The sequence below is a fragment of the Eleutherodactylus coqui genome, chromosome 5 (genome assembly GCF_035609145.1).
Source record: "Eleutherodactylus coqui strain aEleCoq1 chromosome 5, aEleCoq1.hap1, whole genome shotgun sequence".
Taxonomy (NCBI): domain Eukaryota; kingdom Metazoa; phylum Chordata; class Amphibia; order Anura; family Eleutherodactylidae; genus Eleutherodactylus; species Eleutherodactylus coqui.
Genome location: NC_089841.1, coordinates 143547309 through 143574571, shown reverse-complemented (window position 1 = coordinate 143574571; position 27263 = coordinate 143547309). Strand labels below are relative to the sequence as shown.

The 27263-nt window shown below is 42.8% G+C and overlaps 1 protein-coding gene across 6 annotated transcripts in view; it reads left to right on the top strand.

The window, feature by feature from the left end:
* The window catches only part of PITPNM2 (phosphatidylinositol transfer protein membrane associated 2), a 286382-nt gene that overhangs the window by 59454 nt on the left and 199665 nt on the right, over positions 1–27263 (top strand). Inside the window, exon 1 of one of the 6 annotated variants that reach the window (XM_066603329.1) lies at positions 24663–24680. The exons of the other annotated variants lie outside the window; for them this stretch is intronic. The gene's annotated coding sequence lies outside the window, so the exon portion shown is untranslated. Of the gene's footprint in view, positions 1–24662; positions 24681–27263 lie in introns of those variants that run through there. 6 annotated transcript variants of the gene reach the window in all.

Below are 27263 nucleotides of genomic sequence, written 5' to 3'. Positions count from 1 at the left end.
CAAAGGTTAATTAACTACTTTCCATACAGAAAAGCTCTAATTTTGAAAGGGCAGATGTCTCTAATAAACAGTCCATTTTAGAACATAGATGTGAGGTTGGTTATTTGATTTCCAAGGCTGCTTTCACATCTGTGTCAGGGGTTTCCTGCTCCATTCAGGGAACAGGAAAGGGGAATCCCCTGGGCGAACGGATCTTTAAGACGGAACAGAGCAACACCGAACAGACCCCATGGACTATAATGGGGTCCGTTCAGTCCCGCTCAGCTGCCCGGCATTTTACCGGAAGAAAAAGCGCTGCATGCAGAGCTATTTCTTCTGGTATTTTGTGCCGGATCTGAGACAAAACCACCGAAGGAAGGTTCTAGCACAGATGTGACCCCTGCGTAAATGGCACAGGCTTAGCATTGTAAGGGTGGCTGTTGTGGTCTGCTTTTACAGTCTTGAATGGCTAAGAAGTATTCTTGGCTGTAATTGACTTAACCACGTTATTTCTTGATACCACATATTCTCTGTTCTTTCTGGCTCTTGAATAATTAACACATTAATTATCAGATTTTGCTAATGAAAAGAACCTAGAATATTCCTCATGTCTTTTCAGTGCTTTATGTGCAGGAAAAACGGCGTCTGAAATCCTGGGTTTGCTTGTTCCTTTACAGAAATATTGGGTTCTGTAAGGTCAGTTCTTTTTTAAGCACATGTCTGGTGCTCAGATTTTCTGATAGGAATAAATGTGGTCCCTAATTTAAAGGGGCTTTTCAGACTTACAAAAAAAAAATACAAAAATAGTCAAATACCTATAATGTGTCCGAATACTCGCCAAAGGATGCCACCATAGGTCAGAAGGAGGTATTTTTCATCATCTTACCTAACTTTGTGTAGCCTAGTTGTTATTCTGCCAGAGCTCGCTGTGGATGATGGGTTATCATGGCTAAAGTGACCCTCCAATGATCTGACTATACATTGCAAATGTATATCCAGCAAGTCCGGTGCCCTCTTTAGTGTCGATGCTGCCTTTGTTTCTCTACTCTAGTCCACCTTTACACTTTTCGCAAGACAGCCACCACTGTCTCAGCGGCTATGGCTATGGCTGTGGATGGTCTATACCAGTGTTCCCCAACTCCAGTCCTCAGGGACCGCCAACAGGTCATGTTTTCAGGATGTCCTCAGTGTTGCACAGGTGATGTAATTATTGTCAGTCCTTAGACATTGCCACAGGTGTTTTTCCTATGGGATATCCTGAAAACATGACCTGTTGGTGGTCCCCGAGGACTGGAATTGGGGACCCCTGGTCTATACGAGTGCAGGTAAGGCTAGGGGTCCACATTTGAGCTATGTTTTTCATTGTTCGGCTCGATTATTTGAGCTGAAAAACGAAAAAATGAAAGTGTCAGATTCCTTTTGCGACAAGCACAAATGACTCTTAATGGGGACTGACAGATTTTCATCATGCTTTCTGGCATTTTGTGACCGCTACATGTTGGAGGCACTCTGTCATGGATGGAAACAAAGCTATAGACTTTCCAGGTCTGAGACAGCTGCAGCCGACTTGTGTAGAGGGGAACACAGGACCGGGGCAGGAGCAACAGAGACAGCATCAACACTGAGGAGGCCACAGATATGCTCACTATACATGCAATGTGGTAGTCATATTTTAGGTTTGGACTGGAGGGTCACTTTAAAGACTACAACTCCCCATGATTTCTCACCCTTCTCATAGAAATTGGCTCTTTTTACAGCTGACTGCAAGTCCCTGTATTACAAGGTGTTAAGATCACTCCAGCTTAGCAGACAACATATCTGGTACTCACCCTGCAAGAACTGCTGTCCAGCAAGTGAAACAAGGTGAGTATTACTTTCTTTTTTTCTCTATCTAGCCTAGCTGGGACTAATTGTCTGGGTAGGGCTTCTATTGCAAGCCCCCCTTCCCCCGAAAATCGGCGAGCGGTTAACGCTGCCAAAAAACGCGGCACCAAGTGTTGCTGCGTTTTCAGCAGTGCTGAAACGCTGCCCATTCATTTCAATGGGCGACGCAGGGCTGAAAACGCCCCAAAATAGAACATGCATCGCTGTCAAAGCGCAGCGTTGGAAGGCGCTGCATTTTCAGCCCTGTGTGAGCAGCCCCATTAAGATGAATGGGAGTGTTGTACAGCGTTTAGCGCTGGGCTGAAAATGCAACGTTAAATGCTGTACAAAACGCCCGGTGTGAGGGAGGCCTAACTTGCAACTTTTTGCACTTTGGAAAACTGAGCGGGGTTTATTGTGAAGGGGCATGGCCTCCTGTGACCCAACATGTTTACTGTTCTTTATGTCAGAGATTAGCATAAATTATAGTGCAAATCTCCTGTTAATTGCTGGTATAGACTTTAATTTCTGATGCATAGACAGCCAGAGATAAATTTGGCAAATGTATCTCCAGCTGCCTTATGAGCACCAGTCTTTAGTAACTCTTTCCTGTAGGTTGGGTCCAGTGTACTCATGAGGAGAGTGCTCCTTGCACCTCTCCCCCACATATACACAGCAGCCTGTGAGTCACAACCCTGAGAGGCTGTTGTGGTTCGCCCCACTCTTCCCTTCACATGTGTGAAATTGCCACCAGATTCTCAGACTAGACGACACCTGCTCTCGGATGGACCAGTGCTGATTATTTCGTCTCTCTGTGCATCCTCTATCTTGCCCTACAGGTCCTTTGTCCCGAGAACAGACTACTGAAATGCATTATGCATAGAATCTGGTGGGCATGTTTTGTTTTTTACATTCTTTTTACTGACAGTTTTGAGCAATCATTTTGCATTCAGTACTAGTGGGCTAATCAGCCCATTAGTAGCTAACTGGCTTCATTTGCATGTATTTAGAGAACAGCAGGCGGTCTGTTCTCTAAATACACCGGCTTTGTTCTCCCATGGGCTGCCTGCTGCATACAATGCTATTAGCGCTGCCCGCGGAGAACACAACATGCCGTCCCTCTTATCAGGGAGGATGAATTTTATGTTGAGCTGAACTCAAGGATGGTCGAAGAGTGCACGGTAAGTGCACAATGGGTGAGCAGTTACATGCAACAGCTATCGCTCAAAAGCCGTCATTTGGATGAATTTTGAACGATAATCGTTGCGTGTAAATTAGCCTTAGGGCTCCTACCCACTTGTGTTTTTTTTAACGCTGCGATATATTTCTGCGTTTTTTTTTTTTACATGATTGTCAATGCCACTTTCTAATGTTAAAAACGCGTCGCACAAAAATTGCAAAGCAGAAATTTGCAATGCGTTTTTAACATTGTCAATGGGACTTTCTAATCGCGTTCAAAGAAACGCAGCAATATCGCAGTGTTAAAAAAACGCAAGTGGGTAGGAGCCCTAAGAATAGAGTGCGAACAGGCCCTTAAAGGGGTTGTCCCGCGCCGAAACGGGGTTTTTTTTTTTAAACCCCCCCCCCCCCGTTCGGCGCGAGACAACCCCGATGCAGGGGTTAAAAAAAGAACCCCCACAGCGCTTACCTGAATCCCGGCGGTCCGGCGTCTTCATACTCACCTGCTGAAGATGGCCGCCGGGATCCTCTGTCTCCATGGACCGCAGGGCTTCTGTGCGGTCCATTGCCGATTCCAGCCTCCTGATTGGCTGGAATCGGCACGTGACGGGGCGGAGCTACACGGAGCTACACGGAGCCCCATAGAGAAGAGGAGAAGACCCGGACTGCGCAAGCGCGGCTAATTTGGCCATCGGAGGGCGAAAATTAGTCGGCACCATGGAGACGAGGACGCCAGCAACGGAGCAAGTAAGTATAAAACTTTTTATAACTTCTGTATGGCTCATAATTAATGCACAATGTACATTACAAAGTGCATTATTATGGCCATGCAGAAGTGTATAGACCCACTTGCTGCCTCGGGACAACCCCTTTAAAATCAACATCCACATTCCATACAAATAGCTTGTACAGTAATACTGAACAATATAGCAAAAGCAAAACACAATTTATTTTTTTTGACACAGATGAGCACATCAGGATATCTATAATATATAGCATCAGCAATGAGGGGGAGCCTGAAGCTGCAAGGAGCCTTGTATCAAATCGATTTGTTACTGCCTCCTCTCTCGCATCATGCAATTGTTCCATAAAACATATAATTTGGTCATACGGTCTGGTCTGCTGGTGGCCATTGTACGTTCTGTATGTACATGAAGGGGAGATTGGGAATGGGACTAACTACTGTAGCAGTATAGCGAAGGAGGGCACCATGTGTGTCAGCTATACATTCTATGAACTGGAGGATCACTATCATTTTTTTTTGCCCACCTTGTCTGTAAGTGCTGCAGTCTGTTCAAAAAATAGTTTCTATGATTTAAGACCTCATTCACACGAGGCGTATGCGTGTTTCGGTCGTGTTATATGCAGCATATTTACGTTATTGAAAATACTCCTATTTCCATTATATTTTGGCCCTTCTGCTGGTTTTTGCGCACGTAAATACGCAGCATAATTATATGCCGGAATAAAAATAAAAGGACCCATTATTTAGATGCGCAAATACACAGTGAATACTCAGGTTTCCTGCATATTCACTGCATATTTATGCAGTTCCATTGCCTTTAAATAACCTATTTCAGTGTGTAATATGCACCAAAATAGAACATGCCAAATATTATTTCACGTGATCGAAAGATGCATGAAAAATCTGCCTTACATGAATGAACCCATTGAAACTGCTCCATATTACGCATGTATACCACATGCCCATGTGAATGAACCCTAACCATGGTTAGGGGAAGGAAGTGGTATGTACGATATCTTCTAAGTAGAATGACCATCTGTTACATCACGATCGTGACTATGCTGTGAGGAGACGTTTGTCAGCGTGAGTCATTTGTCTGCTTTCCTGGAAATTGCACTCTGCTCTCCCCTAAATAATAATGATGTACACAATGTATTTAAGTCTACCGTCTTTGTTATGTAAATTGCTTATTAAATAGAACACCTGACACGAAGAGAAGTTATAACTAAAAAATATGCAGTATTGTATATTTTTACATTTTCCACTGAAATGTAGATGTTGTTTGGAAAAATTGTCAGTTCATTCTACATGCAAATACACATAAAAGCTGGCTGTCTTGCATTTACTCTATACTGGTAAGTAATGTGGCGTTTTTAAGCCCCTTGGTAATGCATTGGTTAATTTTTTTTCTAAGCTAGCCCACAGACTGTTTTAAATATTCTTGTGCTGAAAATGTGTCACCGTTGCAAATTTCATGCAAAATGGTCTATATTTGGTACTGTAACATTCAATCCTTCATTCTGCAGTATGTCTGGTGATGAGTTCCAGGCTTTTAAAGTTGAAATTAATATTTCAACATCCCCACAGCCCCCCCCCCCTCCTTTTGCAGAGATCTGAAGCAAAGCTGGATATAGCTACGTTCCCATGACAAGCGCCCAATGCCGATCAATAGAATCTTTCCATTTCTGTTGGAATTAAGGTAGAGAAGTTCTAATTACTGGCATAGAACTCTATGTTCTGCCGCCATCTTCAGTCATATCTTTTGGACCTTTGCTTTGTAAATACAGATATTAATACAATCCATCATTGGAAAGGAAGGACTAATGGCAAGGATTAATTGGAAGCTCTTATCTTGTGGAGGCAGACCATCCGTGTTATAAGATGCTACAAGAAGTAACCAGAGTGTATTAGGCAGAACATATAAACATATATTGCAAAGGAGTTTTGTTACAGGAACTTGCAACATATACATACACTGCTCGAAAAAGTGTTCTGCTAGATGATGATGGCGGCAGTATAACATTCACCATCGAGTCTCTGGACTCTTTCACATCTGTCACATGCTCATTGTGAAGTTTAGGGCTGGGGTCTCACGGGACCGAAATCCCGGGGAAATCTCGCTGAATGACTGCACGGAAATACCGCAAGATTTCCGCTGGAGAAATGCAGCTTCAAAACCCGCAGCCATTCGACACGGAGTTTGAAGTGGCTTCGCTGCTTAGATTCCGCTGCAGCCATTTCTCCCCATAGAAAGGAGAGAGGACGCCACGGAAACGTGGAAAGAATTGACATGCCACGTCTTTGAATTTCGCGTGGCATGTCAATTTCAGCGTGGCTTGGCTGCAACAGATCGGCCGCAGCTTGTGGATGAGATTTTTGCAAATCTCCTCCACTTTGCTGGCTAATCCTGGGATAAAAAGCTGTGGGCGGAATTTCCGAGCAGAAAGTCTGCACAAAAATTCCATAGCAATAACGCACTGTGTAAGTTCCGGGAATTAGCTCCGCCCCTGTCCTGCCTCTCCTCATTGAAAATAATGCAGAGGGGTGGAGAGGAGGCAGAGAGGGGGTGGGAGCTCAGAGCACTGCTCCCGGCTCTTCCAGTCTCCTCCCCCTGCAGAGAGAGACGCCGTATAGCCTGAGGGTGCTTATATATGAGTGCCGTTAACACTCATGTAATAGCGCTAATTGCCGGGTCAGTCAAGCAATTGTAGGGAAAATGTGAATATTGGCAGAACTGCCAGTGCTCGTGTAATAGCACACTAAGTGACTTGGGGTTATACTGTGATGCTAAACTGTTCCCCAAAACTTTTTGGAGCAGTGTATAAATGTTATGTATGCGTATAAGTAGAAAGGGCTTTTTTGTAGTTTCTAAAAAAAAATTCATTCCCTTACTAGTGTCATATAGCAGCAGAGATTCTTCCATATTTAAATAGTCCTGGTGTTGTTGTGTCTCACAGTAGGTAGGGAGGGTAACCATGTCATTATCTTAGTTTCTGGCTGTTTCAAGCTGAACTAAATCACCTAATTGTACTTGTCGTTAAAGAGGAATTTCCTTGATTGCATAAGTTTTGTCTGTTTTTTTATTTTGCCAGCGGCAGTGCTAGTTTGGCAATAAATATCTGAAGCTTTTAGCTAGTATACAAAAGGTAAACACAATTATGTCTGTCATCTAAAGGCCCTTTAAGGCTAGGTTCACACGGGATGGATTTCCATCGAAATTCTCGCGGATTGGCCGCAACGAAAATCCGCAAGAATAGAGCTGGAAACGGCAGCTGTGGGTTTTGGAGCGGCTTCACACCTGCATTTCCGCTGCGGCCATCTCTCCCCATAGAGAGGAGAGAGGCCGCTGTGGGAAAAAAAATATTGATATGCTACGTCTTTAATTTTCTCGCCGCATGGCCGTTGCCGCATGGCTTGGCCGCAACTGAATGGCCGCAGTGTGTGGACGAGATTTTTGCAAAATTTCATTCACTTTGCTGGCTAATCCCAGGATTAGGAGTAGCGTGTGGAAATTCCGCAGCAAATCCGTCCCATGTGAACCCAGCGCTACACTTAAGGCCCATTACATGCAACGTTTATCGCTCACAGTTAGTTCAAATGAGTGAAAGTGAGCGATAATCCTTACATGTGAACGCAAAGCCTTCGTGCACTATTTAATTGGTTTTATCACTGAGTTTCAGCCCGCATAAAAATAACCTTTTGTTTGTTCGCTTGTCGTTAGGTTTAAATGACATTCATTCAGTCTTTCAATGTCTTTCAAAAGCTAAACACAAGGATTCATGTGGCAGTAGACAATGGCTTTTCTTCACACTAATTTAAAACCTCCCGCTGACAGATTCTTAGCATATACACCCAATCACCTGAGCAAACCACATATAAAGAGTTTACATAGCGAACGGGGAAATGGCGAGGATTTCAAATTATTAACTTTACGTGTAAACGCTCAGCATTAGAGGTGAGCGAACGTACTCGGTAAGGGCGATTTCGCAATCGAGCACCGCGATTTTCGAGTACTTCACTACTCGGGTGAAAAGTACTCGGGTGCGCTGTGGGGCAGGGGGTTGCAGAGGGGAGTGGGGGGTAGCAGCGGGGAACGGTTGGGAGCTCTCTCCCTCTCCCCCCCACTCCCCGCTGCAACCCCCTTCTCACCCACAGCGCACCCGAGTACTTTTCACCCGAGTAGTGAAGTACTCGAAAATTGCGGTGCTCGATTGCGAAATCACCCTTACCGAGTAGGTTCGCTCATCTCTACTCAGCATTTTAAAGAAAAAAGTTAAGTCGTTTGTTCGTGTAAATGGGGCTTTAATGATTATATTCAGATTACCTCTGCATTGAGCAAAACTGAACGATAATCGCTTATCATTCATTGTTCAATTTGTGCGGGCATAAAACAGGCAGTTGTTAATCCATGAGTGGCTGCCTGTTTACTGTGAATGGAGGTGGGCAGCCGGAACCACAGAGCACTCTTGCTCCAACAGCTGGTTTCGGCTCCTTCCGGGAGCTGGAGACTTCCCCATATAGCGCTATGCGGGGCTGTGTCTAGCTGCTGGAAGGAGCCAAAAACCACTAACTGAGCAGGAGCGCTCTGAAGTGATATAGTAGGTACTCTTTAAAACCATAATCCTAAAGCCTAGATTCTTAATCTGTGGTACATGTACCCTAGGGGGCAAAAGTCCTATTTCTAGGGAGTATTTGTACTGTCCGTGTGCTGTGCTCTTCATAGGTTCAGAACAGTGTATGATCATAGTCCTGTAAGGTACTTCTGATTCTATTTGTAACATTTGTTTGGAACATGAAGAAATGCTTTTGTAAGGTTGGACAATGTGTTTTCCCTCAAAATTGCTTTTTAATTTATGTGATTAGTTTTGCTTTTCCGTGGTTTATCCTCTCAAATGATGGGTGCATGCATACAGTAAATCTGATTACACATTATCACTGATCTGGACAAAACGAGATAAAAACCCCAAATCCCTTTGGCTGTAAATACAATAAAATAATCCAGAGACATTTAAAAATGTTCTGAAATGTTTATGCTAGTTACTTTCCTTGGTAACGCGCATTCTCTATTTGCTAAGTATGTGAACCATGTAAATAACTGCACAAGTTATAGAGAGATATGTAGCTGAATATTTATATGTGATTCTCAGGCTGTTTCTGCTAAAAGTGGTTTGTACCAAGATCTACAGTTATCCCCAATTCACAGGATATGCAGTAGCTTTATAATTGTGGAGGTCCAACCGATGGCATCTCGATTGATCCCAAGAACTGGGGCTCAAAGGCCCCTGGATGAACAGAGCAGAGGTCGCGTACGCACACTGCTGTTCCATTCATTTCAATGACAATGTGGGGACCTGCTGAGCGCAAGTGCATAACAGTCTTCGGCCTTTTCATTGAAATGAATGGAGCAACAGGGCACGCATGCCTCTACTTAATTCATCTGCAGACTCTTGAGAACCCCGTTCCCAGGATTGGTGAGGGTCTCAGCGGTCAGCTCATAAGGCTGTCCACTACTCTGAGGATAGGGATGACTTGGTACAATACCTTTTACGAATTGATGTACACTGAATTTTGAAACACAGAGTGAAGAAGGTTTTACTCTGCGTTTTCCTGTTTCATTACCTTTCTTATGTCTGTGATAAATTGTCAACTTAGGTCATTGAAAAGCAATTGACTTAGCACAGCAAAATCCATTTAAATGCAATTGAAATAAACTGAAATAAAAAGTTATTTTAACAGACTGACTCAAATTAAAGTTTGATGCATCTATATCTACCGCTAGAGGTGTCTGGCAGTGGTTTACCCCCACCTTTCTAACATAGCAACATAGTATGTTAGGCTAAAAGAAAACAATGTCCATCTACTTCAGCCTTTTTCCAACCCCCCCATCCATTTCCCCATTGTTGATGCAGAGAAAGGCAAAACAAAACACAATGAGGCAGAAGCCAATTAGCCCATTTGGGAAAAAATTTCTTCCCAACTCCATAATGGCCGTCAGAATAATCTCTGGATCAACTTTTGAAAGTTCCTACCTGACTACGCATAAACAACCCCGCTGGTTATTTAATGTCTACATCTTGTAATAACTAGAGATGAGCGAGCAAGCTTGGATAAGTCAGTTACTGGAGCAAGCCTCGCTCTTCTCAAGTAACTGCATTCTTGTCCGAGCGTGCTCGGGAGGGCGGCGGGGGCTAGCAGGAGAGAGAGTGTGAGAGATCTTGCTCTCCCCCCGCCGCCCCCCGAGCATGCTCAGACAAGAATGCAGTTACTTGAGAAGAGCGAGGCTTGCTCCAGTAACTGACTTATCCAAGCTTGCTCGCTCATCTCTAGTAATAACATAGCGCTCTAAAAAGACATCTAGCCCCCCTCTTAAACTCCTCTATCGATTTTGCCATCACCATGTCTTCAGGCAGAGAATTTCACAGTCTCACTGCACTTACAGTAAAGAACTCCCTTCTTTGTTAGTGATTAAACCTTTCCTCTAGACGTAGATGATGCCCCTTGTTATCGTCGTAGTCCTGGGTATAAACAGTTCTCTGAGACTTTCTCTTTATGATTGATTATTAATAGTTGATTGCCGTGGGTCTGCTGCTTGGTATCCCCATGCATCGAATGATAGCTGTGCTTGCGGTCAGTGTGAACAGCAGTGGAAGCAGATGGCGCTATCCATTTTGCAGTGGCCCGATTTGGTACTACAAGAACAGCTTCCATTGAATTCAATGGAAGCTGTGCCTGTAGTACTAAACTGTACTGCTTTAATGTTGAAAGTGCTATCTGCTTCCAGTGCCATCTACACTGACAGCGGGTCTGCCGATCAGATGATCGATATGGATCTTGAGCAGTGAACACCTGCCGATCAACTATTGATGATCTATCCTAGGAATAAATTGTCAATAGTAAAAGTCCCTGAGAACCCCTTTAAGTATGAACATTTAGGAACCAGACACTTTTCTTCTGGCCTCTAAATTAAAAAAAGCAACGTTATTACATTTTAATCTAGAGCTGAAGATAGATGGTCTGCGTTAATCTATCGGTGTATGACAGCAATTAATCACAAGTGAGACCCGCAGTCTCGAAGGTGCTCAATAAATGTTCCAGCATCATAAGTAGTTCATCCAAGTAAGATAAATGATGCGCCACTCACTTGTGAATGCTACATCTTTTATGTTGCTGGGATGAATTATTACATATTATTACCACAGTTGCCTCTCTATAGTTTTTTCCCCCCTTAGTCTATTTTGACTAGATTCGGAATGCTAATAAACTTATTTAAGAATGTAATCATGTGCATTCCCGTTATTCCATTTTAGTCACTTTTTTCTTACTTTTTGCACATATCATTGAAAGTGATAATACCTGAAGCATAACACTTTGCTCTGCCACACTGTGACAGATAACTTTGTGATTTTATATGCTTGTTCCTTGTAAAGTGGAGATCCTGCCACGAGTTCTGCATATGATTAAATTTCACATGTATTTAATTTCTGTCTCTGAATATCACCATTTACAGTGTCCTGTGCATAAAGCCTGCTACTGTATTGTTAGTCGAGAAGATATATAATAGTGGCACAGTATATACAGTCTATTAATTGTGTACTCTTTATAATCTGTTGCTTGTTGCTTTTCACTATACATGGAATTTCTCTATTTTGTAGAGGGAAGAAATAATTTACATGCTGGCTGGAAAGGCACAATGACACAACACTCAGTTTCAATGAGAAGGTGATCTTGGTTAGACTTCTTGTATTTGAACCCACATGGATCTGACCACACATTCACTTAGAATTCTTCACTTACTTCACTTACTTTCCTTTGAATTAACATTTGCCATAGGGATGACTTCTTTACCACAAGAGAAGATGCAGAGAAGCTTCACTGCTTTAAAAGTAGCATTCATATTTGAGGAAGTTGGACTTCTATTATGTACCCTGGTCCTTTATGCAATCCCTGAGAAGAAAAAATTATGTTCCAATTCTTTGTACTGACCACACACATTTATACACACAAATGAGTCAACCTCTAAGAGTATTTCTACATGGGCCAACTGTCGCCCAAAAAATTGCTGAAATGAGTGATTTTAATCTGTAGCTGGCGCATGTGAACACGGGATCCAACAGGGTATTGAGCAAGAAATCGCTCATTAGTTGCCTTGCTTCAACTCACTGTAAAGAAGTGAATATTGAGCTACTTCTCGCTCAGCAATGTCCGTCCATAGACCTGCTATGTAAAACTATTCTCCCCTGCCCACAAGCGGAAATCGTCTGTGATATTCCGCTCACGGAGGAAAATCGTAGCATATTGTATTCTGAGCAGAAAATCGCGCGGACGGCTTCCATTGCAGTCAGTGGAAGCTGTTCGTCCCGCACACCTGACGAGACACTTGCCTCCGATTCGGACAGGGGAGTAATAGGGTCTCTGGTGGACTGATTCTGCTGCAATATTTTATAGGCGGAATCCGACCCGGCCATGGGCATGAGGCCTAAATGAAGGTGGAAGGCTGGAAGATCTCTCCGGCATGTAATGATGATGCGCTGTAATTTTTATTGGTACAATTTGGGGTGCATACCGGTATTTTGATCACTTTTATTATGTTTTTTTGCGGGGTGGGGTGTTGGCAAAATGAACAAAATAAGAATTTTGGCTCCATCTTTTAGTGTCTTTTTAGTTAGTTTTTTTAACTGTTTTTTTGCCGTGCAGGATAAAAGTTTGTTTAGTTTATTGTACAGGTCATTACTAGGGATGAGCGAGGACGCTCCGTAAGGTGAGTTACTCGAGCGAGCCTCGCTCATCTCGAGTAACTGCCTTCTCCTCTGAGCGTGCTCAGGGGGCGGCGGGGGTGAGAGGAGAAGGCAGTTACTTGAGATGAGCGAGGCTCGCTCGAGTAACTCACCTTACAGAGAGTGCTCGCTCATCTCTAGTCATTACAGATGTGATGATACCAAATATGTGGTGTTAAGAGGGTAAAAGTGGAGAAAGCAGAAGAGAAAAATAGGTGGTGTGGAGCCCCATAGATGTCTGGATCCTTGTCTCTTACTGTTGTCTGAGTTCTAGGGTTGGAATGTACCACTTGTTAACCAACGGGAGAAAGTAGGCGAATCTCTAAAATCTAGCCACACAGCCCAAGTAGAGTAAAAACTAGAAGAAGCTTCATCTAGTTCTGAAGACCTGAAGTTCTTCTATATGCCTTAATGAATCCAGGGCCTTGAGCCACACCACCCTTGGTATAGGGATACTTTGTTTCCAATCTATATTTTAAATTAAATTGTATCTCTCCGAAAACTTCTGCTATTTAACACTTAGGACTCCCTGCCGATCAAATATTGATAACCTATCCTGAGGATAGTCCATCAGTAGTCAAGTCCAACACAACCGCTTTAAAATGCTTATTTGTCAACAAAATTTGATGAGCACTTTTGTTGACAAATGTGCTCTATAAGCTGAGCACACTCAGCTTATAGAGACATGCAGTGTACAGCCCCCCATCTCAAACACACATTGGACTGGGGGGCTTCACAGTGGATGAATCGAGTCCCCATTAGGTTCCTGGTGTCACCAATTTTTGGTTGTAATCCGCTACCATTAGCGAGATGTTGTTTTATGGTTTTTCAGGTAAATTACATATTTTAATTTTTTAGTGTCTTTGTGCCACTTTTCAGTTATTCTCACTTCAAAGTGACTTGGTCTAAAGGGTTGGCCAGTGTCTACATGGGTCTAAAGGCTGCAGCACCAGTGATGGCTCAGACCAATTGGATTCAGCATAATAATCACTCACTGAAGGCTACAGAAGAGAAGAGCAGATAATGAATATTGGTGAGCTGCCATTTAGTTACGATACATACCAGTAGATACAATTCTGGACATCTCTAGTATTATTGGAAGAAAGCCATTTGCCAAAAACAGTTGTTTTATGATTCTGTATGAGAGAGAAAAACGTCATTTTGACAAAATAGTCTCTTCAAGATACTGTTTTTTCTCTCTGTCACACTTTAAGGACTTGTTCACATTAGTGTTAGTGATTTCCGTAATCTGTTCCATTTTTGCAGTAGAGAAATGGAAATAAGACTGAATTAAATGTTTCCATTTTTTCCCCTGTTGATTTTAATGGGTTTAAAAAAAAAACAAAACAGAGGACTGCAAGGAATCAAATGGAAACATTTCTAATGAAATACAAGCGGAAACTATACATTTACATACAAATTCAATAGATAAGAGTTTTTAAAGTCATATTAACCCCTTCCCGCTCCTGGACGTACCTGGTACGTCATGGTAGCGGGATACTTCCCGCAACATGACGTACCTGGTACGTCATGCCATTAAAGTGTCGCCGCGGTGACAATCGCGGCGACACAGCAGCGATCCTGGCTGATATCGTCGGCAGACAAGTGAGGCATCCGGGCTGGGGACCAATCAGAGCGGTCCCTCCCCCACGATCGCTGTGATTGGTCAGGGAAAAACTCCCTGACCAATCACAGCGCAGCAGCGGACTTCGCGCTGTTTACAGTAGGGGCTCCATGTGCAAGCACCGCAGTGTGTTTCCGGTGCTTGTACAGAGAGCACCTACTGTCATATCTGTGAATATAAAGTGCGATTAGAGTGTAGATTAGGCAGGGAGTGAGTGTAGTGTAGTGTAGTGTAGTGTAGTGGAGTGGAGTGTAGTGTAGTGGAGTGTAGTGGAGTGTAGTGTAGCAGAGTGGAGTTAGTGATCAGTGTAGTGGAGAGGAGTTAGTCATCAGTGTGGTGTAGTGGAGTGAGTGTTAGTGATCAGTGTGGTGTAGTGTAGTGAGTGATTGATCAGGCAGTGTAGTGTAGTGAGTGTAGTGAGTGATTGATCAGGCAGTGTAGTGTAGCAGAGTGGAGTGAGTGATCAGAAGTGCAGTGTAGTGTAGTGAGTGAGGGATCTGTAGTGTGTGATCAGAAGTGTAGTGAGTGAGCTGTAGCGTGCGATCAGCAGTGTAGTGTAGCGCAGCGTGTAGTCAGTGTATCCCTTGGTGTAAAAAAAAAAAAAAAAAAAAAGTTCCTGTTGTTCCCATTTCGTTACCTGTCCCGTCACCCGTTATTAGTTAGTGTAGCGTTTAGTTAGTCCGTCTAGAGTGTAGTGTGTCGTTAGTCCGTGTACTGTCAGTGTATTCGTCTGTGTAAAAAAAAAACCAAAAAAACAAAAAAAGTTCCTGTTGTTCCCATTTCGTTACCTGTCCCGTCACCCGTTATTAGTTAGTGTAGCGTTTAGTTAGTCCGTCTAGTGTGTAGCGTGTCGTTAGTCCGTGTTGTGTCAGTGTATTCGTCTGTGTAAAAAAAAAAACCAAAAAAACAAAAAAAGTTCCTGTTGTTCCCATTTCGTTACCTGCCCCGTCACCCGTTATTAGTTAGTGTAGCGTTTAGTTAGTCCGTCTAGTCTGTAGCGTGTCGTTAGTCCGTGTTGTGTCAGTGTATTCGTCTGTGTAAAAAAAAAACCAAAAAAACCAAAAAAGTTCCTGTTGTTCCCATTTCGTTACCTGTCCCGTCACCCGTTATTAGTTAGTGTAGCGTTTAGTTAGTCCGTCTAGTGTGTAGCGTGTCGTTAGTCCGTGTTGTGTCAGTGTATTCGTCTGTGTAAAAAAAAAACCCAAAAAAACAAAAAAAGTTCCTGTTGTTCCCATTTCGTTACCTGTCCCGTCACCCGTCATTAGTTAGTGTAGCGTGTCGTTAGTCCGTCTAGTGTGTAGTGTGTCGTTAGTCCGTGTTGTGTCAGTGTATTCGTCTGTGTAAAAAAAAAAAAAAAGAAAAAAAAAAAACACTTACGTGAATACACCACATAAGTTTCCGCGTTCTTTCCGACCCCCGTCCCGTGGTCACCCCATCCCGCAGTGTCCCATCTAATAAAACTTTTTCCCCGTGTGCCCCATTTTATATAAATATGGCCCGCAGGAGGTACACTTCAGAGGAACTGTATGCAATCATTGCATCAGACTCGGACTCAGGTAGTGGTGATGACGACCCCACTTTTTTGGCATTCTCCGACTCCTCATCCTCATCCTCATCCAGCGAGTCTGAGCTCCCTGCACCCCCGAGAAGGCGTCCAAGGACCGCCACTGACCCCAATGCATCAGATGCTCACTGGAGTACCCCGGAACATTACAGACCCCAGATCCCTGATTTTATTGGGAACCCAGGGATTCAATTTGATCCGGAAGGGCTCAGAGGGAAGGACTTCTTCAAGTTTTTTTTTTCAGAAGAGTTCATTGCCCACATTGTTACCCAGACTAATTTGTACGCCCAGAATTTTATTCAACAAAATCCCACCTCCAGCTATGCCAGACCCGATAAGTGGACCCCTGTGGATGCACCAGAGATACAAAAATTTTGGGGGCTTATACTAACCATGGGGCTAATAAAGAAGCCAACAATCAGGGCGTACTGGTCTACCGATATTTTGTACCACACCCCAATGTTCCGCATGGCGATGTCGAGGACGCGCTTTGAGTGTATTTTAAAATTTCTGCACTACAATGACAACCAGCTGTGCCCCCCCAGCGATCACCCCAATTACGATCGGTTGTATAAGATCAGGCCCGTAATAGACCATTTTAACGCCAAGTTTGCCCAGGCGTATGCCCCACAGATAAACATTGCAGTAGACGAGTCCCTGGTACACTTCAAGGGGAGGCTAAAATTCCGCCAGTACCTGCCCAGTAAGCGGGCACGGTATGGTGTGAAGTTGTACAAGCTGTGCGAAAGTACATCAGGGTACACCCACAAGTTCCGTATTTACGAGGGGAAGGACACTAAAATTGAGCCCCCAGAATGCCCCCCCGTGCTGGGAATAACAGGGAAAATAGTGTGGGAACTGGTGCACCCACTATTAGACCAGGGTTACCATCTGTACCTGGATAACTTTTATACCAGTGTCCCCCTGTTTCAGTGCCTCGCTTCCAGAGGAACAGTGGCATGTGGCACTGTTCGGAAAAATCAAAAAAGCCTCCCTAAGACGCTGCTTGGGCAACTGCTCAGAAGGGGTGAGAGCCGGGCCCAATGCAGCGACAATGTATTGTGCGTTAAATATAAGGACAAGAGGGATGTCCTTATGTTGACGACAATACACGGCCACAGCAGTACCCCCTGCCCAGTACGAGGTACCAGTGCAGAGACCCCCAAACCAGACTGCGTCCTCGACTATAATAAGTACATGGGAGGGGTCGATCTATCAGACCAGGTACTGGAGCCCTATAGAGCCATGCGGAAAACACGGGTGTGGTACAAAAAACTGGCCGTGCACCTCGTACAGATGGCACTGTATAATGCCTACGTGCTGTTCCGAGGTGCAGGCCACAGGGGGACATTCCTTGAATTTCAAGAGGAAGTTATCAAGGACCTAATATTTGGGGACCAGGAGGTGGGGGAGAGGCCCAGTACTTCTGGAAGCGAGGCCACAAGAATTGTACCAGGGCAGCATTTTCTCAGTGAAATTCCCTCCACTGCGACGAAGGGAAGGCCCCAAAAGAGGTGCAGAGTCTGCTATAAACAGGGGATAAGAAAAGACACCAGATACCAGTGTGAAACGTGCCCCACACAACCCGGCCTCTGTATAAATGAGTGTTTTAAGATCTACCACACGTCCCTGAAATTTTAATTTTTTTATTGCCCTGACGTTTTACCCTGATGTACTTCGCACAGCTTGTACATAAAGCCACATGCTAAGTCCTTCCCTTCTGAGCCCTGCGCCCTAAAAACAGTTTAGATTCACATATGGGGCATTTCCCTGTTGGGTAACATCATGGGGTACGTTTTCTCCTTCTGCCCCTGGTAAAAAATATAAATCTGGGCCTAAACTGAGCATTATTGGAAAAATGTGAATTTTTCGTTCTCAACTCAAATTGTTAAAAAAAATTCCTCAAATACCTGTGGGTTCAAACCGCTCACTACACCCCTTAAAAAATTCCCTGAGGGGTGTAGTTTCCAAAATGGGGTCAGTTGTTGGGGGTCTCAAATACACTGGTACCTCAGGGGCACTGCAAACACTACACGGTGTCTGAAAATTATTCCAGCAAAATCTGCATTCAAAAAGCCAAGAAGCGCTCCTATCCTTCTGAGTCCTGCCATGTGCCCATACAACAGGCTACGTCCACATATGGGGCATTTCCGTGTTCGAGAGCAACTGGGTAACGCATCATGGGGTACGTTTTTTCCTTCTGCCACTGGTAAAAAATATAAATCTGGGCCTAAAGCTGAACATTATGTGAAAAATGTGGTTTTTTTGTATTGAACTCAAACTGTTAAAAAAATTCCTCAAATACCTGTGGGTTCAAACCGCTCACTACACCCCTTAAAAAATTCCCTGAGGGGTGTAGTTTCCAAAATGGGGTCAGTTGTTGGGGGTTTCAAATGCACTGGTACCTCAGGGGCACTGTAAACACTACATGGGGTCTGAAAATTATTCTAGCAAAATCTGCATTCAAAAAGCCAAGAAGCGCTCCTATCCTTCTGAGTCCTGCCATGTGCCCATACAACAGGCTACGTCCACATATGGGGCATTTCCGTGTTCGAGAGCAACTGGGTAACGCATCATGGGGTACGTTTTTCCTTCTGCCACTGGTGAAAAATGAAAATCTGGGCCTAAAGCTAAACATTATGTGAAAAATTGGATTTTTTCGTATTGAACTCAAACTGTTAAAAAAAATTCCTCAAACATCTGTGGGTTCAAACCGCTCACTACACCCCTTAATAAATTCCCTGAGGGGTGTAGTTTCCAAAATGGGGTCAGTTATTGGGGGTTTCAAATGTACTGCTACCTCAGGGGCACTGCAAACACTACATGGGGTCTGAAAATTATTCCTGCCAAATCTGCATTCAAAAAGACAAGAAGCGCTCCTTTCCTTCTGAGACCTACCATGTGCCCATACAACAGGCTACGTCCACTTATGGGGAATTTCTAAAAACTGCGGAATCTGGGTCATACATTCCAAGTTTTGTTTCTTTGCTAACTCCTACTGTTTTATATTAAAAAAAAGGTTTTATATTGAAAATCAGTAGAAAAAAGGAACTGTTCTAATTTTTGATGCACTTTCCTTTAGTTCCTGTAAAACATCTAAAGGGTTAATAAACTTTCTAAATGCCATTTTGAATACTTTGAAGGGTGCTGATTTTAAAATGGGGCAATTCATGGGGGATTCTGATATACAGGCTCGGCAAAACTATGTCTGAACTGCATTGGTCCTTAAAAAATTTAGATTTTGAAATTTGCTAGTAAATGTGAAAAATTACTGCTAAATTTATATACTTTGTGGAGTCTGCAAAAAGTAAAATAACACTTAAAAAATGATTGCTGTGTAAAGTAGGCCTATGGGAAATGTTAATTAATAACTATGTTGTGGTGTTTGACTTTCTATCTTACAAAGAAAACAATTCAAAGTTTGAAAATTGTGAATTTTTCCAAATTTTCAGTAAATTTGGATTTTTTTTCCAAATAAGGACAAAATTTATTGCTGAAATTTTTACACTAACATAAAGTACAATATGTCACGAAAAAACAATCTCAGAATCACCTTGATAAGTAAAAGCATTCAAAAGTTATTAGCACAGAAAGTGACAGATGTCAGATTTGAAAAATAAGGCTTGGTCCTTAAGCTCAAAATAGGCCATGTCATTAAGGGGTTAAAGAAGGGCTAGTGTCAATATGCAACCTAATCTAGAAATATAAACTTTTCGTTTTAAGGTGTGTTTAAAGTTTTGCAAACTTACCTTTACATGCAGCAAATAACAGATTTATGTTAAAATTTATATGAACTTAATTTTGTGATAGAAATTGAATTTAACATATTAATGTGAAACATCATGTTTTGTGTTCATTTCAAAATATAAATCAAGCCGTTGCCATTATCAGTACTTCCACTTGTAATAGAACTGTTGAGGATTAAAAAAAAATCCTTATGCATACTGTCTGTTTTGGAAAATCAAACAAAAATGTCAGGTGTATAATAATTTGGAACACCGTGTATGTAGGAACATTAAAAACAAAACCCATGTTAATGCATAACACCTGGCATATGCCAAAAGGACACTCCTTTGGTATATGATGGATGCATTTTTCATATACACCAGGAGCTTTATTAGAACAGCACATATGGTGAACCCAAAGCTATTATCTGTATGTGCAATTTTATTCGTAAATGTTGTTGTTTCGTTCAGTCGTGTGGTTGTTTAAGCGATAATCGTTGCGTGTAAAAGGGCCTTGAGGGCTCTTTTACACGGACTAATAATACGTTCATATTCCAGCTGGATTGCAGGTATCTGATCGATATTCATTCAGTGTCAGGCTGTCTGCATGCGGTCCAGCTGGATTCCACATGCGGTATCCCACAGCGGAATCTGGCTGTGACCTCAACTAGTGACCAAGTGTACCTGCAAAATCTGTAATGCGGATGACCACGGAGGCTTGCAGGCAGTCATGCGCGGTACAGATTTTTTCTTTTTAAATATTTGTGTTTCTCACGTCGGCGGTAAGCAATGATGCAGGCATCCGTAGCCCATACGCAATGTTAGTTGTGTATGAGCTGTGGGTCAGACTGCCTCCAGTGACTTCAATGGAGGCCGCCCATTCGGAGTCTGCAGCAAAATAGAGCATGTATGAAGGAAAAAGTGAAAGTACAAACCTTTCAATGCATGTGATTTGCTGCGGATTCTGCAATAGGAATCCGGTCGTGTGAAGCCGGCCTAAGTGCTGCTAGCAACTGAATTATGATATAATTTATTGCTTATCGCTAATCATTCAGTTTAGGCAGGCTTGAAAACTGAATGATGATCAGCCCGTGTAAACAGGCAATCCGTTCGTCTATGAAAGCCTGCCAGTGTTTTGTGAATGGAGGAGGACGTCCGGAGCTATCTCCTTCCCACTTCCTATCCATTCATTGAACGATTGTCGCTGGAACGACTGTCGGGCGCTTTATTGTTTTGGTTGAAATTTTCCATTTTCATCAACGATAGTCTAATGTGTATAGACCTAAATTGTTAATTGCTTGGCTTCTATCACATGTGATATAGTTACATTGTTGGCATTAAAGAATAGCAATTATAAGTAAAGTAAAACCTCCTTTATGCCTCTAGAGGCATTTTCACAATAAGATGAATGTCTAGCCGAGAACCTTCCCGTAGGTGAGCATATTCCTGCACATTCTATCCAAGCGGTTACTATATATGTCGCACAATCAACTGCTACAATGCCCTTAAAAGACTGCAATCTACACGTTTGAGATAATTGTGAGTGTGCGGAGTGTGTGCTGTATCCGTGCCACTACTTTTGTCACAGCCTGCCCATTAGGACTCGGAGGTACAGTAATTACTTGAACCTACCAGCTTCAATATAAATATCACAGAGCTCCTTATAATCAGCTTATGTGCGTGGGCAGAGGAGATTGAAGAGTAGAGGGAGTCAGCCTACGGTGAAAGGAACTGTAGTCTCATCATAGTCATTCCCAGTCCTTGTAGTTACCTTTTATTTTTTATTTTTTAAAACAACTGAGAAATACACGTGATGTCTTAGTGCAGCAGTACCCGTAACCCTAGTCCATGTCAGATGGGGGTCCCAAGGATTCACCAGGAGAAATCATTCTGGGGCCCCACTGTACAGCTACATGCAAATATTATTTGATTCCAGTTAGCAAATTCCTGGCCACTGTTTTCCATATACACATCAGTGGAAAGGTGGCGGCGCGTGGTATGGCCTTGCTTTCACTGAAGTATATGGATCATGTGAGGGTGGGGGTTGGTGGACTGTTCTTCACCCATTGACGGTCCCAGTAGTGGCCTTTATGACATTCTATATGGGGTAATGGCACGGCTGTAAAGTGCAGTCGCAAAATGGTACCACTTTTCAAATTGAATGACTGTTTGTAGGTAAAGAGGTTTACTCACAAAACAGAGTGGCCATTAAGAGAGCGTTCTCCCAGCATTTAGACCCCCATTGATCATAGGGTTATCTCCTATCCTGTGGATAGGGGATAACTTTATATCTTAACACAACCACTTTAAGAAGGTTTCTGTACCCTGGCCCTTTTATTAAACAGTTTCTTTTCTGGAGGGCCTTTTTGGTAGCCTTCCACCTGGCTCTTGCCTTGGACTAGTGGTCCTTTTAGCTTTTTGCCCCTTTTCTTTCCAAATAAAGAGAATGCTTTGCTGCTCTTTGGATCTTGTTTTCATGTCTGGAAGTTCTGATTTTCAGGTGGTCTACCCCATTTTCTGCTGTTCTGCTATTGGCATTCCACTGTCAGGGAGGGGGCGTGTAGCATGCCTAGCATTCTGCCAGTAGTTCATGTCTTCATTCCTTGCCCTTACTTCCCATGTTGCATTGAAGGTCTACTCAAAAGGAAGACAGTATCTGAATGCTCACTCCTCTGCTTTCCCAGAACGATTCAGGCATTCAGAGACATTCTGGCTAAATGGTTAGTTAACACACTATAATGTGTGTAATGTCCACGCAACCCACCCACACCGTGGAACAGCAGGACGCAACTGGAGATTATCACTGTGTCTGCAGATCTGTCAGCCTGCCGCCTCTGAGTGCAGGGGAGATGCTTCTGAAGATAGCCCCCTCCCCCCTGTTGCTTTGGAAACATCTGCATCATTGTTACTACAGAAACTGTGTTCCTATGGACAGGCTGTGGACTGCAGTGAAACTGGACGGGAGTGGTAAAGCAACAAAAGACTTTTACAGAAATGATGAGACTAACACAAGCTAGTAGATGAGCTGAAGTTGTCTGAAAAATTAGTGCACCTTTAACCATTCTTTTGAAACACCAGTCTGAACTTGACCTTTTACATGTAAATGCACTGCATAGACTCATTATATCATAAAGATGTTTATTGAAAGGTTGTTTTTTAACCAGATTCACAAGCCTACGTATTAAGATCCTGCTTGTCTAGTTGTATTGCACGTTTTCAGGCTACTAATACATTTTAGTGACTTCAGGTAAAGTTACTGCTCCCCTTCCCTTTATGGGTGTTGTAAACTGCATATTTTCATTAAACAGTAGTTTGCAATGCTGGTCTTCCTGTCTGTGGTTAGAATGTACAAGTCAGGAGATGGCTGCCTGAGTAATAAGTTACTTAATAGGTTCACTGGTTGTGGCCGTACAGTTATACCTATTATTTCGAACATGGTCATGTAGCTTTTCAACTATAACTGAATTGTGACCAACTGAGCAAAAGAGTTGATGATGAAGAAGGGTGCAGACACAAGTACCTTCCTGTCCCCTGTGCTTTTCTTGCAGTGATGGTAAGTTTTGTTTTTTTCTCCCAGTGACTCCAATGCAGAAATGTTGTGGACTACGAAGTCTGAATGGTTAAAAAAACAAAAAAAAACTTATATGACATAAAAAGATTATTTACTTAACAGGGGTACACTAAGAGAAAGTGATCATAAATCAATATTTGAAACTGCTTCTTTAGACCAAAGAAAAGCCTCGTAAAAGTGCATTTGACCCTTTCCAATCCACTGTCTGACGTCTGAAGACATTATGATTTAGCCCTTTCCAATCGACTGTCTGACGTCTTCCTACATTCTGATTGAAGCTTTTACAGCTCTAATGTCAGAAGACGTCCAACAGGGTATTCTTACCGTCTATTGCCAGCCACTCTGCTGTCGGAGCCTCTCTGGTGCACACACACTGGCTTTAGCCAGCAGATGGCATCATTGTATAACAGCAAAAAGAGGAAGCCTTTTAGGGAACCCTGAATCCAAAATTGGATTGGAAAGGGTTAAGGCTGTACAGATCCGATGTTGGAGGACATCTGTTGGGGTTCTCTTACTATATATTGCCAGTTTCTCTGTTGTTGGAGCCTAGCCAACGTGTCACCTCATGCAGTACTGGCTTCAGCCAGAATATAGCGCCATTGAATAACGGCAGATAAAGAGTAAGCCCCCTAGGAAAACCAGGATACAAATTGGATTGGAAAGGGTTAATACACATTTCACTTGTTTTAAATATTTTTCAAATGCAGCAGTCCATTTCCAAACAGTATATTAAGAATGTACTGTATAGTAACAGATTGGCCAGGCCTACTTTTGGTAGTATGAGTTAGAAAATCAAATTTTAAGTAATGTTGGAAAGTTGAAAGAATGTGTTAAGGAGTTGCTTTAATAGCTATTCCCAGTATAATTTGGCACTTTCTTTAATTTAGGTTAAATTTAGTCATACAAAATAGTAACTAGATAGGTATACATGACATCGGTACTGGTGTATTATGTCACCACTGAATGTTAGGGGTGGCGACATAATACAAGACTATTGACATGGAGTGACGCCCCCAGCTTCTGATTGGCTGGGGGCGTGTCTAACCTCCCGAATGCCATCTGGCAGTCAAATGAAAGTCCTGCGGCAGGGATCACAGCGCTGTGCCGACCGGCACTCTGATTAAAGTACTTGGTCACCAGCCAATCGGTAGGTAGGGGACCGACAGGGAAGTTCCTCCTGTGAAACTCCTAGCTTCCGGTGGCGCCAAGGTACACCAGTTCCTGTGGCGCCAAGGTACACCAGTACCGATGGCATCCACATAGAAGTACATTTTGAGTGTAAATGCTTTCTAATGAAAACCTGTCACATTTATTACATATTGCATAGAGGTAGCAAATTATGCTTTAGTATTTAAAAGGGTTTTCTGATCGTTAAAAAAATATCTTGTCCCATAAAAAACAAAAAAACTACCCAGAACTCGCCATTTCACTGTGTCTCTTGTCCAGTGCTGACGACCCAGTTCCTGCTGAAACAGGAAGCGATTACAGCATATTCATTTCTCATATAACACTGCAGCAAATTTGCTGTTAATGCATACACTATTGCTGAGTCCAGGGATTGGCCGCAGCAGTCGTGTGAACGATAGACATGACACCATTGCTTCCTCTTTCAGTGGGTACCAGGTCAGCGCACTGGACTTGATGCACAAGTGAAGGGTGAGTAATATATTCTTAATTCTAGTAAAAAGAGGAGAGGGGTTTAGAAGGGTATTCGACTTGGTAATATTTATCACCAAAATGTTAGATTGATGAGGTTACCGTGACTGGGTTTCCTAGAAAGGGAGAGCCCATTGCCCCTGCCACCAGCGTGACCATTGTGAGGGGGAGTTCATATGAAGCAAAAGTTGAGCGTATGTGCTGCCACTCCATACAACCCTATAGGAGTTACAGCAGACATGGCCAAGTGAATCCGAGGTCTGACCCCATAACGTCAGGCGTAATTAGTTGTAATTATAACGGAGAATCGAGGCACTCGGAGGAAGTTTAATACATAGATACATGTTTATATTTGAACAGATCTGTCCTGGATAAACTCTCACCTAAGTGGAATGCTGGGTGATATTTTTTCAGTGACCTTTCAGTGTAAGGTTGTGCTTTGATTGCCATCCACTTTTTTGCATACAAACTCTAGAGGATCTCGGTGTGTACTAACACGCTGTACTGCATATATCACTGCTGTTGCCTTGCAGAAGGTGTTCCCTTTTTGGTGCAATGTTTTCCCGGCCTCTTCTGTTCAGCAGAGCGGTTAAGAAGCAGCATTCATCTGCGTCCATCTGCTATTAGTCACTGTGTCCATAAGCTCTACATTTGCATCACGGTACAGGATATTTCTGATGGCTGCTGTGTAACTCTGCCATATTCCCGCATCTTCTTCAAGCCTCTCTTTTCTCCATGGCAACTTAGCTCTATGGTTTTCAGAAGAGAAAGGAGAATCAATTTTTTTCCCCTTCCTTCCTCCTCTATCTCTATTTTTGAACATGGCTCTTGCATCCTCCGTGGCATGCACGGCTCGTTATGCTCCTCACGCCTGACGGGCAGCAAAGGCAAGAATGACAAGTGATGACGGGGGAGCCTGCAGCAGAGGAGTGGGTGCACCTCATGAGGTGAGTTAGCCTGACAGACATAAGGTAATGCATCGGGAACCTAGCATTAGATGTGCTTAGTGTTAGATGAACAGCCCCTCACCTCAGCTCGGCTCACTATAGTAATTCTTGTGCAGCTGGGAATATGGAATGTCCGTTTCTGTGTACTTATAGGCATCAATATGTGTTTTTTCTTCTTTTTTTTTTGTTCTTAGCTGGTTTATAGAGAAAGTTAACCCTTTGCTTGCAGCTCTACCAGATCTAATTATATTTAATCTCCTTGGGCCACTGTAGCCATTGCAGTGAATAATTATTAAGTTATATGTGCTTCATTGCTCTGAAACTGCAGACTGAAACCTTCTGTGCTACCAGAGCGATGAGCTCCAGGCCTGTGCGCCAGCTTCAGGGGGCTTTAAAGCCCATCACAGTGAGCACATAAAGGACAGATCTTGTTGCTTCTCTTGTTAACCCATCTTGCATCTGAATGTATACACGGCTCATGTCATGGTGTCTTTGTACAGAACTCTTCACCATGTATTGATTTGGACAGCATGCCTCTCAATTAAGATACCATTTTCTTTTTTTTTTCCACTGTGATTCGCATTGATTTAGTCTATTTTTCGTTGTTTAATGACTTGATGGGGCCTATTTTGCCAGTACAATATTTGTCGCCTTGTTCTAGGGGATCTGTTGGATCGCTTTTGTAAAGTCTACTCAAATTACTTTACTTATGTGGGGCACATGCTGAGGTCTTTCATTTAAAACCAAAATATGTGTGTGGCAAGTAATGACCATAGTGCTCAGTAACCATCTTGATGATTTTCATATTGGGATGTATTCACATGTTGCTAGCACAACGCAATATGACCGCAATGTGTGAATAGGCCCTTAGCTTCTGCTTTATTTTGTCTTCTGGGATTATTGTTATCATCTATATTGATCATAAATGCTGATCACTTTGTCATATTCTTTCTATAACCCCATACAATAATTTATAGTTACCATCTACACAGGTTGATATAGCTTTTTTGTGTATGCCACCTCCCCTATAAAAATCAGAGGGAAGCACACAGCGTTGCAATAAGGCCCTGTGCACTTCTACCGTAAGAGTGCTCTGGTATGGCTTCATAGAAAACATAGGCGTAATATGGTTTGTGCTGGAGGCCTAATGCTGACATTAGGTTGCATTTAACAACATATTAAATGTAAGTAACACTTTAGGTTTAGTGTTTAATTTTTTTTTTTCCTTCATTCAACGTAACCAGATATTTCAATTTTGGCTCAATGAATGAAAAATTAAAGTCTCAAAGCAGTATACCATATGCAAAAGTAAATTTTTTAGAGGCACTTAAAGCTATCCTCCCAATTCCATGATAACATTCAGAGGGTGATGGAGGTACATTAGCTGTAGTTGATTTTGCCAGTTGTTGTTCTGTCAGTTCAGGGTTCAGAAATTTTTTTACATTATGGCTAAAGTTCACTTAATATTTATCTTGATATTGCTGAATTCACAGTTGTCAACTAACTTGTTGGTGATGGAACCCAACTGATTATGCGAATTGTCTCTGCTCAGTATCATTTAAATGAATTGAGCTGTACTACAATACCAGGCATAAAAATCAGCACCGTTTACAAATCGAGCAGTTTTAAGCACTGA